General features: G+C 35.0%; 1 protein-coding gene across 1 annotated transcript in view; it reads right to left on the reverse strand.

Moving 5' to 3' along the window:
• Nucleotides 1–259: 259 nt before the first annotated feature.
• The window catches only part of LOC127875196 (uncharacterized), a 78011-nt gene continuing 65441 nt past the window's right edge, over nucleotides 260–12829 (reverse strand). Inside the window, exon 3 of the transcript XR_008047322.1 lies at nucleotides 260–675. The gene's annotated coding sequence lies outside the window, so the exon portion shown is untranslated. The remainder of the gene's footprint in view (nucleotides 676–12829) is intronic.

The following is a 12829-nucleotide window of genomic DNA, read 5'->3' on the forward strand; positions in this document are numbered from 1 at the left end:
TTATATAATATAATGCGATGGACATGGATATGTATTGTGATTACATGTGACCAAACATTCATTAACTAATAAAACCTTTTCAGTATACATCGAAAAACAGTAAAACGACAACTTCATAAGATTCGTTTGTGGGGAAGGAAATCTTGGACTATAAGCAGCTATTGAAATGATTAAAACTATCATACAGGTTTTTAGAAGTTTATTGAATAATAGATCAAGAAAGCCAAAAAGCCAAAGTGAACAAAGTAAGCGAACAGTGTTTACAAAATAAATAGTGGTGGTAATACAAAGTAATAATACGTTTATATTGCAACAATATATACATTGACTATTTAATATTGGACTAAAGTATTAATAACTGTCGATAATTTATCTATACTCAAATATGTGTAATTACGTCTAGTTGTAATAACGCTAGTTAATAACATCAATTTATCAAAGATATTTATAGTACACATATAAGGTCTTAATATGAATACTGTAATTGTAGTAATAATAATAATTATTATTATAATATACTTTATTCTTAATCAAAGAAACACAATTCATGTAATGAGGCATAAGCTTATGATAGCACTATACAAAGCAGTATATACATGTTTATAATTATATAACAATACTATAATATAGCTCACGCATGTAACAATAGCAATATCATTAGCCCATGCTTGCTACCTAAACGAAACAACATTATAGGCAGCCCAAAGGCTGATATTCGAACATGGTATCCGTACATAAACAAATATGATAAGCTTTTAATAAACCATAAATATATTGCAAAATACATTGAAGCCATATTTTCGTAGAATACATTTATAAACAGGCACGATTCATTAAAGTAACCTTCACTTAAAAGATAATATTGACACTTAATAAAAGATATTCAAATACACTTTTGACAGTAAATTTACAACGACCGGTTTACATATACATGAATCAAATTGAAAATATGTATTACTATCCTTTACAACAAATGATTTATAGATATAACAGCATAATTTGTGTAGCAACGGTTTATTTTTAGTTGTTAGTCATTCAAGAAACTTGATAATGTAAGGTCGGTGTCTGTAATAAAATGGTATGTACTGAAATCTTAATTCTGAATAAATCCTACACTGTTAAACAACGTAATATTCACCTTCTTATGTATTAAACATATTACACTTTCTTTTGCCTATATGAACGGGAACAGGTTTGCCCATCTACCACTTTTACATTTAATCTATTCGAAGAGCATCTTAAATTATTGTGCACAAATCTAGACAAAGTTGACATTTTTACATGGTATGTTATCATAAATTGACTCTGCTTGGTGTGCACAATTTTTCATTCCGGTTTTGAATACAATTGTCATTAAATATCTACTTAACATTTCAAATGAATACCTTATCCTGTCCAAAATCTTGAAAACGCCACACCTCGTAAAACCCTAAGTTACAAGACAAGTCCTTCAACATGAACACCAAGAGATTTTATTAGGAGGTAAATTCCGTTATAAGTTAACTGGTTTGATATCCATGTTTACGTTAATAGAAAAATAACGCACTTACATTTAAAAAAAAAGAAAAAAAAGAAGTACAATTTTAAAATACATAAATTAAAAAGAGCACCCGTTCTCGAACCGTTTAAGTAATATGTGTTTACATCATTACAGATAAGTTATGTTTTTTTGTATTAAACATTATATAAATACATGAATAATAAGTATATAAGTAATTATAAGTATAAAATATTTGTTTCAAAATATTTGCTAGGAAATGCTTACTTTTATAATCAAATCAGTAAAAGAATAAAAGAGAATAATTATTTTCATTTTTAGAATTAGCTATCGTATTAACAGTCGATTATATGTACAATTATATCCATGTTTGAATAACAATATAAATATGTAAATAAATAGTACATAACCTGTGAGACGCGATTGCTGAGGACACTACAATACTTTATGTATAAAATGTATGAGTAAGAGACGAAGGATCTTATATTTTTTTCTGTCGTGGGAGTGAATTTTCAAAAAAGGTCATCCACTAATCTGTGCAGTCTTTTAAAAGACACCCATTCTTGGTCATTATCCTATAGAAATTACAGTGAACAAATTAATATACCTGTTCAAATCAACCAACCATAACATACCTTACTGCCCTTTGCCCAGGAGATAGAGCGGGTAATTACACTTTAACCTCACGACGTGGTCCTAGCGTAACCGATTAGTTACTAAAATGCCACGACACATTCCTTAGAAATTTCATTAATAAATTTAAAATACTTGAATGGACCGCAATTCTCTGATCTTGCTGGGCTTTATTTTAGTTTTCTAACAGTAAATACTATTAACTTTCAAAAGAATAAGAACGGAAATAAAAAAGAATTAAAATAATATTTGATATGGACAAATTACAAGAATTAAATTTTTAAAAAACGATGAAAATATACCTGTATTAAATACATTTTTACTGATATTAATGATAATAATCAACTTCACATTCTAACGCAATATTTACACGAAAATATCGTTCAGATATTTTGAAGAGTATTTACAATAATTGACAATGAACAATCTCATCAAAAAGCGCCAGAATGGTACAACATAGAACGAGGGAGATACCTCGGAATAATACAAAATGAAATTACTTTTTCATCGAAAAGATAGCTTACAGCGAGCTTAATGATGCGTCTATACTCACTAAGAATGGTTGGATTTTTGGTGTCATTGGTAGTTTGCCCATATTTGATGCTTGGAAATTTAGGAAATACATTAATATATACTGCCAAATATGAAGTTACAATCTGCAATGGCTCAAGAGTTTTGGACAATTTTAAAGTTGATGCATAAGTCTATTTGACCCTTGACCTTCAAGAATGACATTGACCTGTAACCCGTCTAAATGCGCGGCTTTCTGAGATACATATGCATGCCAATTATGAAGTTGCTATTTACAATGGCTCAAAATTGATGGCAAATGTTAAAGTTAGACGCAAACTTCGATTAGAACTTTGACTTTGAAGGTTGACCTTGATCCTGCCAACCCTAAATGGCTTCATAAGATACATATGCATGCCAATAACGAGTTGCTATCTGCAACGGCTCAAAGGTTATGGACAATTTTAAAGTTGGACGCAAACTTCGATTTGACCTTGAAGGCTGACCTTCACCTGCCACCCGTAAAAAAGTGCGGCTCTCTGAGATACAAATGCATGCCAAATATGAAGTTGCTATCTGTAATGGCTCAAACGTTATGGCCAATATAAATGCTGGACACAAACTTCGATTTGACCTTTAACCTTGAAGGATAACCAAGACTTTACTTTGTTTCCCCGAAAAATGTTCGGCTCCATGAGATGCATATGCATGCAAAATATGAATTTGCTATTTGCAATGGCTCAAAAGATACGACAATGTTAAAGTTTGACGCAAACCACGTATGGACGGAAAAAAACAAAAAGACAGCACAAAAACAATTTGTTTCCGCCCACAATTGAGGTTGGGAGTAAGTGGATATAATAAAAAGCATAGATTATGTTTGGGTTTCATTCTTTCCAATAGTAATTCTAATGTAGGGGGAAAATATCGAGACTTGAGCAAATTATCATTTTATATCAATGCTTTAAATAACCTCCTATTGCAAAGGCTTCATAAGGCGTTAGTTTCAGGGAAAGGGGTTAACTCTTTAGTCATGGCAGACGCGTCTTTGTGTCCTACATCGAAACACATTTGAAAATATTGTAGAAAGCGTTAAGGGACTTTTCATACATATAAAAAAACTGGAGGCCTGAAATTTGCATGTATTTTTACAAATCTGATTTAAAGTCGACTAAAACAAATTTGCTACACGGGTGCATACGCGCAATTTTTGTCTAAAGTTTGAAGCTAATCAAGAACGTAGTACTTCGAATGTTTTTTTCCGCTTTTCTGGAAGACATCTGCTTTTGAAAAAGTGTTTATCGTCGTCGGCACACTATCTTGCTATAGAATGTCTTTAATTCCTGTCGGTACACAGAGTCAAAAATCATATAGATGAAGGAATTTGACACATTATTAAGATATAAGAAGCAGCGTGTTATCTCTGCTGGATAATACACTCCTTCGGCTTTGAGTTGTACGGCCAAACGGATGAGTGGGAAGGGCACGTAACTGCATACATAGAGAGCCGTTACAACAGTAAACATGTATATCGCCCGTTTGACCTTATTGAATTTTTTAATTTCCTTATCTTTTAACGGAACGTGTGCTGTTCTCTTGTAATTATTGTCGAAGGCCTTCAGGATTTCAGTTTCATTTTCGGAACTTACCTCGTCCTCTTCATTACTTGTGGCCGTTGATTGGACCTGTATGCTCTCTGATTGGTCACTCATGCCTTCTGATTCTCTGTTGGTCATTTCTTTGGCCGCCATTTTGATTTCTTGTCCTTGTAATTGTTTGGTCTCACCACCTGGTTCCGTGTCCTGGCATGGTCCCATAGCTATTGTGCAGCTCTGCTTCATATTGTTAATGTTGGCTTGATGTCGCCGAAGTCGTACAACGATGAGGATGTAAAGTACTGACAATGACGAGCATCCGGAAATAGCAATAGTCAGCATAATTCCGTAATAAATATATGTAAACAGCGAGCCCTCGTATTCCTTTGAAATTAAACATCGATATGCGTCTGGGTGTATTTCTGGGCGTTCTGTGCTAGCATATATGATAGGCACAGGGATAGCAGAAATAACAGCTAGCAATGCTATTATAATACACACTATCTTGGCAGCTTTTACGGTTATCTGGTGTCCAAACGGCTTGCACAGGTGCTTGTACCGGTCAACTGCAATTGCCAGCAGGGTAGTAGCTTCACCCGTAAACATCACGGTGTTTAGATAATATCCAAATCGACATAAAGAGTCAAAGTGTTTGAACGCTTTTAGTGGAATGGAAAAGTTGATAATAATCAGTGGAAAGCAAATGCAGCATGTAATCAAATCCACAGCTGCGAGAAAGAGGGTAAACACCCGAATTGAGCTCTTTGGTTTTTTAAAGAAGTAAAAGTGCAAGATGTGAATGTTTCCGAAAATGCCTGGCAAAATAACAATCCCTAAGACGATAACATTTCCAAGAAGCCGTTTGGCATATTCGTAATTCGCCTCATCAAGGCTAGACATCTTGCTGATATCTAGGCGGTGGACCGTTCATTAAAATGTCACATATAACTCCAAGTTAGAACGTTCTTGCGTGTTGACATGGTGTCATGCATGATAAGTTAAGTCTCGAATTCAGTTTCTATATCCCGTTTTTCCTTTGGTCTTACAAAACATACCGTAACCACGTATTTCCAATCTTGATGTAAACTCGCACAAATCAATACAGACACTACCACTCATACTCGAACGGCTTACGGTTAAATTCCTCAAGTAACGTACATGTACTAATATATGCGGATGTCGGATAATTACTACTTAATATGAAACAATGGTAAAGTCGAGGGCCCCCATGTAGTGTGATTCTATATTGAAACAGAATAATTTCCTTTATAATCCAATACTTCCTATAAAATTAGTTAATATTTTGCATTCAGGCAACTCCTGAACAGACTGACAAAAACGTTTTGAATATTTGTTTAAAATGACGCTTCCTTTTACTTTCGATATCTTCTAATTGTATTTTCAAAACTTCTTCTACCGAATAACTACCAGAATGCATAATTTTGATTTTAAAGTGAAATATACGATATTTGTATATAAATGCAGTCTTTGGTTGGTCCTCTTTTGCTATAGGTATCTGCCATTAGACCGATTTAGCATAAATATATGAAAAACACGCCTTTCCAAAAAGTGAATATAATCAATCTTCTGTCAATGTCAAGGATATGTATTTATCTTGGTGACGTCATTCATTTACTTCACGAGAATCCATGCACCAGTGCACACTACCATGACATTTCCTTATGAGCACTGGGGTGGGGGGGCAAAGCCTTTTCAGATGTTGAGGGAGTTATATCCCCTAAGAAATTTTTGTTAAATGCTGGTCTTCCCCTTTTGAAAACTCAATGGTTGTACAGCGCATATTTTGCTTAACCTATAACCAAACAATAACGAGATTTTACGAGTTTGTTTCAGACGACTCTAAACATGATTTTGGGAAAGGGAGATATTGCGCAAACTTAGCAATGTCTCATTATCCCACAATAATTTCTACCATACCAACGCGATTTCTTCGTGTTCTATTTCAATTTTAATTTGTGTCTCCAACCGCTTTCAATTTGGGACAAACAAAACGTGTCGTTTGGTAAAAAGTTAAAAAGGTATAGCATTTCTAGAATCGATTTGATATTCTAATAAATCAATTCAAACCAACGTTGCTTTTCAACCAGTAAAAAGAAAAAAACTGTACCGTTGTGTCTCTTGTGACAGATCGGATGCATCCATTTCTGAATAACATGGTCATCTTCGTTCTAAACATAAAATGGTTTGTGTTCTATAGATAAGCAATAAGCAAATCTACGATTTTAACCCGTATTAAAACATACTCTGACTAACACTTGTTTAATGCATACAACTTGAGCCATAAGTGTGGGCTATTGCTCCTAATACTATATGCAGAATGACAAACTTGGAATGTTTCCAATCAAAAGCGTTTGCAAGTGACGGATTGATTTATGATCAATTTTAAATATAAAGGCTTGAGCTAAATGTGAGAAAATGAGAAATTTGTCATTTTGAGCAAAACAATAAGTTCTTGAGTCATCTACAACAACATACGGATTGTTTGATAAAGATATTTTGAACTTTTTTCAGCGAAACATGACCTTTGTTAGAAGAAGTAACAATTTAAAATTTACAAAGTATACTGAAGTATTCAACTTTGGTCAAAATGTTGCGGGGCTGTACGCGTTCTAGAAAAACATAAATAACACATAAGTACCTGTTACAATTTGCAGCAGACGACTTTAGATCAGTTATACTAAATGCACACAGCCCCTGAAAGCATTGTGAACAATGATCATCATGAGCAATATCTCCTTTCGTCACATATGTATGCTGCAAGACGCAAACATTTGTCTGCATGGACCAAAAGACTTGAAATAGTTCCACTTCACCGTCCGATGTCCCTCTTTAGCTAAGTTCTCGTGATTTGTGTATGTCTTGCTTGCACATTTGTAGCATAATAGACCAAGGTTAGGTAGAAAACCTGTTGAGAAAGTGGGAAATTGCTTAGTTTCCTGTTTAGTTTTTATACGTCCGTAGAGTCGTATTATATTTCAGCTTCACTTTCGGGATAAAAAGGCTATAGTTATGAAGAAGAGTTTAAATTTCTAGCCTTCCCTCTGACGGTAACATAAAGATTGTCCCTCGCGTCTTCTTAGCTAAAATGTTATGCAGCATATATAGTCACTTTTTTAATGTTAACAGACGTAAGTACACACAATTGTTCATTTAAGATTTTCAATGGTGACCCATCTTTTGACTCCGTGTGATACTTGTACATTGTTCAACATTTTTAGATTTAAATCAGTGAAATACTTTTGACCACATCCAACTTATCATGAAATATGACCTGCTTCAGCCAATATTCTTTTCGAATTATGACGTCAATAAGACGGAATTTATTCATCGCTCACCACTGAACCTTTGTGTTTACGCAAGAAAGTTGTCAGTGGCTTTGACTCGTTGTGTACAGAACTATGTCATACAAGGAGCACTGAAAGGTGCACTGACTGCCGTAATATATATCTTATTCTCAAAACGGCAGAAAATCCCAATTCAATCAAATCGAGTAAAAGTGTAAAAGATTGTTATAATATGTGATCTGATTTTCTACATATTAAGTACCGTGATCAAACTTGATCATGGATCAATCAAGACATTCTAAGCTTATTTGTAATATATCGGACAAACAAGTGGCAATTGGGTAGGGAACAATATAGCCGTGTGACCCACATTTTATCAATACTGTGTTTTGTGCAGGTTTGAGCAAAATGTCCATACTGTGTTTTGTGCAGATTTTAGCAAAATGTCCATAACGTATTTCTAGAACTTAACCAATATTATACATGTAGTCATATCTTATAATCCCCTACAAACGCTTGATCAAGCTTGACCTAGATCATTAGAACATCAGAACAATATTCTGAGTAACTCTTGTTATGATTTGCCTAACAATGTGGCCACTTATTGTAAACAATATTTTTTTTAAACTAAACCTGATGTGTAACACTTAATCTACTTGAGCTACTCTAAGACACAACTTGATCGAATTTATCCGATATATTTCCATAAAAATAATTCCGAGCAAGTTTGACAAAGATTTGACCAAAAATAAAGCCGCCATAGTCTAAACACGATGCAAACACGGAATAAACGGAGACCAAGTATCCATAAACGTCAAAAATACAGGGAAGATTTTATATCCGGTAGCCTTATATCATAGAGTGTGTGGCTGGTTTATTATAGTTGAAAACATGAGGAATCTGACATTTGTGTATTCGCTTTTAGCTTAAACCCGTAACATGTTACGTTCTGTGTGCATAAAGTAGCACTCACTCGTTTCATTACATTCGACTATTTCAATCACTCCGCCTATTTTTTGAATCTCGATCTACCCGTTTCATTCTTTGATATGACAACAGACAATTGTTCCGCAATTATATTTTACGGCAAGTCAATAGAACTAGATTCCAGCGTCAAGCGTTCAATCGATTGATGCATTCAACGCGTTCCAAAAGCGATTGATCCCATCGTTAAACCAGCGTTTCTATCGATCTCACAAACACTCCCGATCAGATCAGATTTCTATTGTACAACGGTCTTAATTGACACTGGAAAAATGTGTATTAGTGCGATGTAAAGTCTGAAATCAAGGTGAGCAACGGATGAACCTACAAAAAAGCAATTGATGAAAAGCTTCGAACTAAACACGTACATTTCTACTCCTATGTCTATTTTACATACCTACACTATTGATGGAAGGAATATCTTTCTCATATTGTTATGTATATTTAAACTCTTACAGCAATTCGCCGGCCTTGATGGACAAGGACGTAACTCCAGGATACCATACGCTTAAGTTATGTCTTTTTATTTCTAGATCGACGACTAACGAGTAAAGGAGGGGGCTTTCGATTGCTAATTCAATATCAACTATGTAACTTTATTATATTGTTCTTATCTTCATTGACGGAAGTTTTACTTCTCTTGTTATATCTTAAACGGTACCAAATATTTTCGGGTTACCCGAAACTGAAAGTTGACATTTATAATTTAATATAAAGGGAAAATGTCGAAGGGCTGCGCCTCGGACTCCGGGTCCAAAGAGCGTGGGTTCAAATCTCGTGACGAGCGTGGTAAATATTTACGAATCCTCACAATCCGCATTACGGCGACGTATTGTTAGAGTATCCAGGTACCAATATTGAGTAATCTACGTTGTTAGACATTGTTTTACAATAAATATAATAAAACAACAACATTCAGTATTATTCCCAAGCATGTCAGTCATGAACCGAGCCGCGATAAAAGATGATTAGTCTCCAAACTTGACAAAGTTAAAGAAGGAAAGGTGGTTTTCAGGAAACCTTTACATCGAGCGCACCATCAGAGTTTTAAGGCCCTATCGTATTGTATCAAACATTCGTAGGTTCAGAAAGTATACTTAGCGAATGAAAATCATGGTCACTATGACGACATCGTGGGGAAGAATCAAGAGATTATGACTGTTGAACCTTTTCTTAAAAAACATGATTCCTCGTTTAATAACGATATACTGTTCTGCCTCAATGGAGCCGGCAGAAACGGCGACTTACCGTTGTTATATGGATATAGTTAAATAGCATCAGTTACATTTATAATCACATAAATTACAAGTATATCTTTTCCGGATTGGACTTTACTAGAGGCATATATGGTCGTCCCTCACAAATGAACTGTACCTATGAGATAGCCTGGCAAGCAAGTCCCATTGCCTGCGTGACTGTATTGCCAAGTTAAAGCATAAACACTAGGCGTAAGTATATTTTAGATAATAGATGGAAGCTTTGGAGCTCAAGTATACATGTATATGTTGTTTCTTTTGGATGAATGATGCTGTATTTAATAACACGAACATGAACGAATAAGATATTAAATATGCACGTATGGAAGAAACTTCAAATTGGTTTATCACCAACTCTAAGTCGCAAAACAAACTCTTAAAAACTCGAGTTCGCTCTGACTTGAACATGCTCTTGAAATTATAACACCAGAGCCTGTACAGAAAAAATTAGAATGGTATCCTGGCTTCGAGGTTATAGATCTTTCTTCATGCTCAATGCACTGGAACATGAAATTAATGTTGCTCTTAAATGTTGGCATTTTTGCATTTATAAGCAGGAACAATGACAATCTATGTTTAATCGAGCATGACGGTGTAATTGATATTGGCTATTCCAATATTCATCAGCACTTTAAATTTCATGCACGGATGAGGTAAGCATGAACAAAGTGTAACAACCTAGGGCCAGATATTTGCAAAATGGTAGGCCCGATAATATGTACATTTATATGCTACATATACTGAACAACGGACTTTTACAAAAAGGCAACAAAACACGTCAACCACTTTATCTACATGTTGATTCACTTGTATTAATCATATCCGTCTTTCGAAGAAACATATCCTATTTTTATTGCAACTTGATTATAGCAACTTACATAGTTTAAAGGTCAGTAATGTATATGAAAGAGAGTGAATCGTAGACAAGTCAACAAACCACTTCAATTACTTATGTCCGCTTTTCTCCGCTAGTCTGTTGCAGAGAAAGTTTGAAATTATTGTCAGAAAAGGAGAAAGCCTTATGCCGACCAAATGTTCTATTGTCCAAAAAAAATTCTACCCAATTAGAATAATAACCTTAAATATTGCCATGGGTTTTATTGCTTTTCGTTAGCGCTTTAAATGTGCGCCTTTCAGAAAGAGAGTTACATTGAGGAGTTCAATAAGTGGTGTTTTTATCTTCCTTTTTCTATTTGTGTTCATCATTTTATAACAAACGATAAATGTCAATGTCTTGCTAATCAGTAATTTGAATACACGGCCTGTGAAATACGGGTCTAGGATTATAACAAAGAACGTCGCTAATCATCAGTCCATGAACTCAACAAAGATTGATCTATAACGATACTTTCAGCCTTAACCTTTTACCAAACGGCACATTTTGTCAACAACAAATTCAAACAACCTAAAGACGACAATACATTTAAAGGTTTTCCTCTCAAATGATAAAAATCATTGCGTTAAGAGCAATCATTGGCTTAAAGCTCCACTGGATAAAGGCCAGCCTGGCTTACGCATTGTCATGTGTCCGTTGTGCGTGCGTCCGTGCGTATGTCCGTGCGTTAACTTTTCCTTTCAACATCTACTTCTCCTAAACTATTGGTTCAATTCTTATGAAACTTCTCAGAAATGGTCCTGGGGTGAACCTCTTTCAAATTTGTTCAAATTATGCCCCTGGAAGTAAAATTTGATCTTTCCCCGGGGGTCACAAAATTGAACATATATAAGGCCTATTTTGTGAATTTAAAAAAAACACTTCTTGTCCATAACCATTGGGCATAGGGCTAATATGGTATGTAGTGACATCTTTTATATCTCTACCAAGTTTGTTCCATTATGCCCCTGGGGTCAAATTTAACCCTGCCCGGGGGTCACACAATTGAACATATGCTTATATACTGTGTATTTTGTGAAAACTTAAAAAATCTGCTTGTCCATAACAGGATGCCATAGGGCTACCAAACTTGGTATGTAGTGACATCTAATAGTTCTCTACTCAGTTTGTTCAAATTATGCCCCTTGGGTCAAATTTGAAACTGCTCCGGGGGTTACAAAATTGAACCATTGGACTTCGGGCTATCAAATTAGGTATGTAATGACATTGTATAGTCCTCTCACATTTAAAAAAAATTATGCACCTGGTGTCAAATTTGAACTTGGCCCTTGTCTGTGTATTTGAAGGGCGTTATTATGTAGTTGATTAAAATCGAAAATGAGTTATTTTTATACGTGACTCGGATAAAACGTTAAGATACATTGATATACATCGACGAAATTGTTTGTGTCTATTTTGAAAATCTACATTAAGCCTTTGACTTAGAATTGCTTCAAATGAAAAGCGATGTTTCATTGATGAAAACATTTGTTAATATATCCACCAAAAATTACTACTCGTATACATTATTTAGAATCGCTCGAGCGATTTACAGCGCAATAATTATATCAGTCGGTTTAAATATTATTTCCGTGCATCTTTCCATGAAATGGCCTCTCAGTGGTCTTCGGGGAATCTGGGCTCATCCGTAGCTCGTTTGTATTTCAAATTGGTTTGGCAATAACTGCCGACGTCTTTTCCAAAATATAAGCTGTGTTGAGAAAATTAAACCGGTATGTTTTTTAATGTAAAGTCTTCGTTGTCTGTGCAAATTTTGTATTTCGAGACCAGCGGCATATCTTCTGGGTACAAGACCGCAGTTTTATGATGATATCGCCCCATTGGTGCGAATAAGCACCATGTGACTTTTAATTTCAATGTTACATGGTACCTTTTTGCACCAAGTGGGCGATAATATCCCAATATTTTTAAAGGAATCCTAGCAACAATGTCTTGCCAATGGATTATTCGCCAACTATTGGGAACGGCTTTGTCGTGATTAAATGCGTACCTAATATCACCATCACGAGAAATCCATACGTGTGAAATGACATTCTGTCTTTCGCAGAAAGATCCTATCGAAAAAGAGCGTAAGACGTCAAAGATGTTAGGGCGCCACCAAGGGAGTGACCTGTAACTACTACATCATAAGTCTTATATTTGGTGGCAAGTTC

Source organism: Dreissena polymorpha, chromosome 3 (assembly GCF_020536995.1).
Source record: "Dreissena polymorpha isolate Duluth1 chromosome 3, UMN_Dpol_1.0, whole genome shotgun sequence".
NCBI lineage: Eukaryota > Metazoa > Mollusca > Bivalvia > Myida > Dreissenidae > Dreissena > Dreissena polymorpha.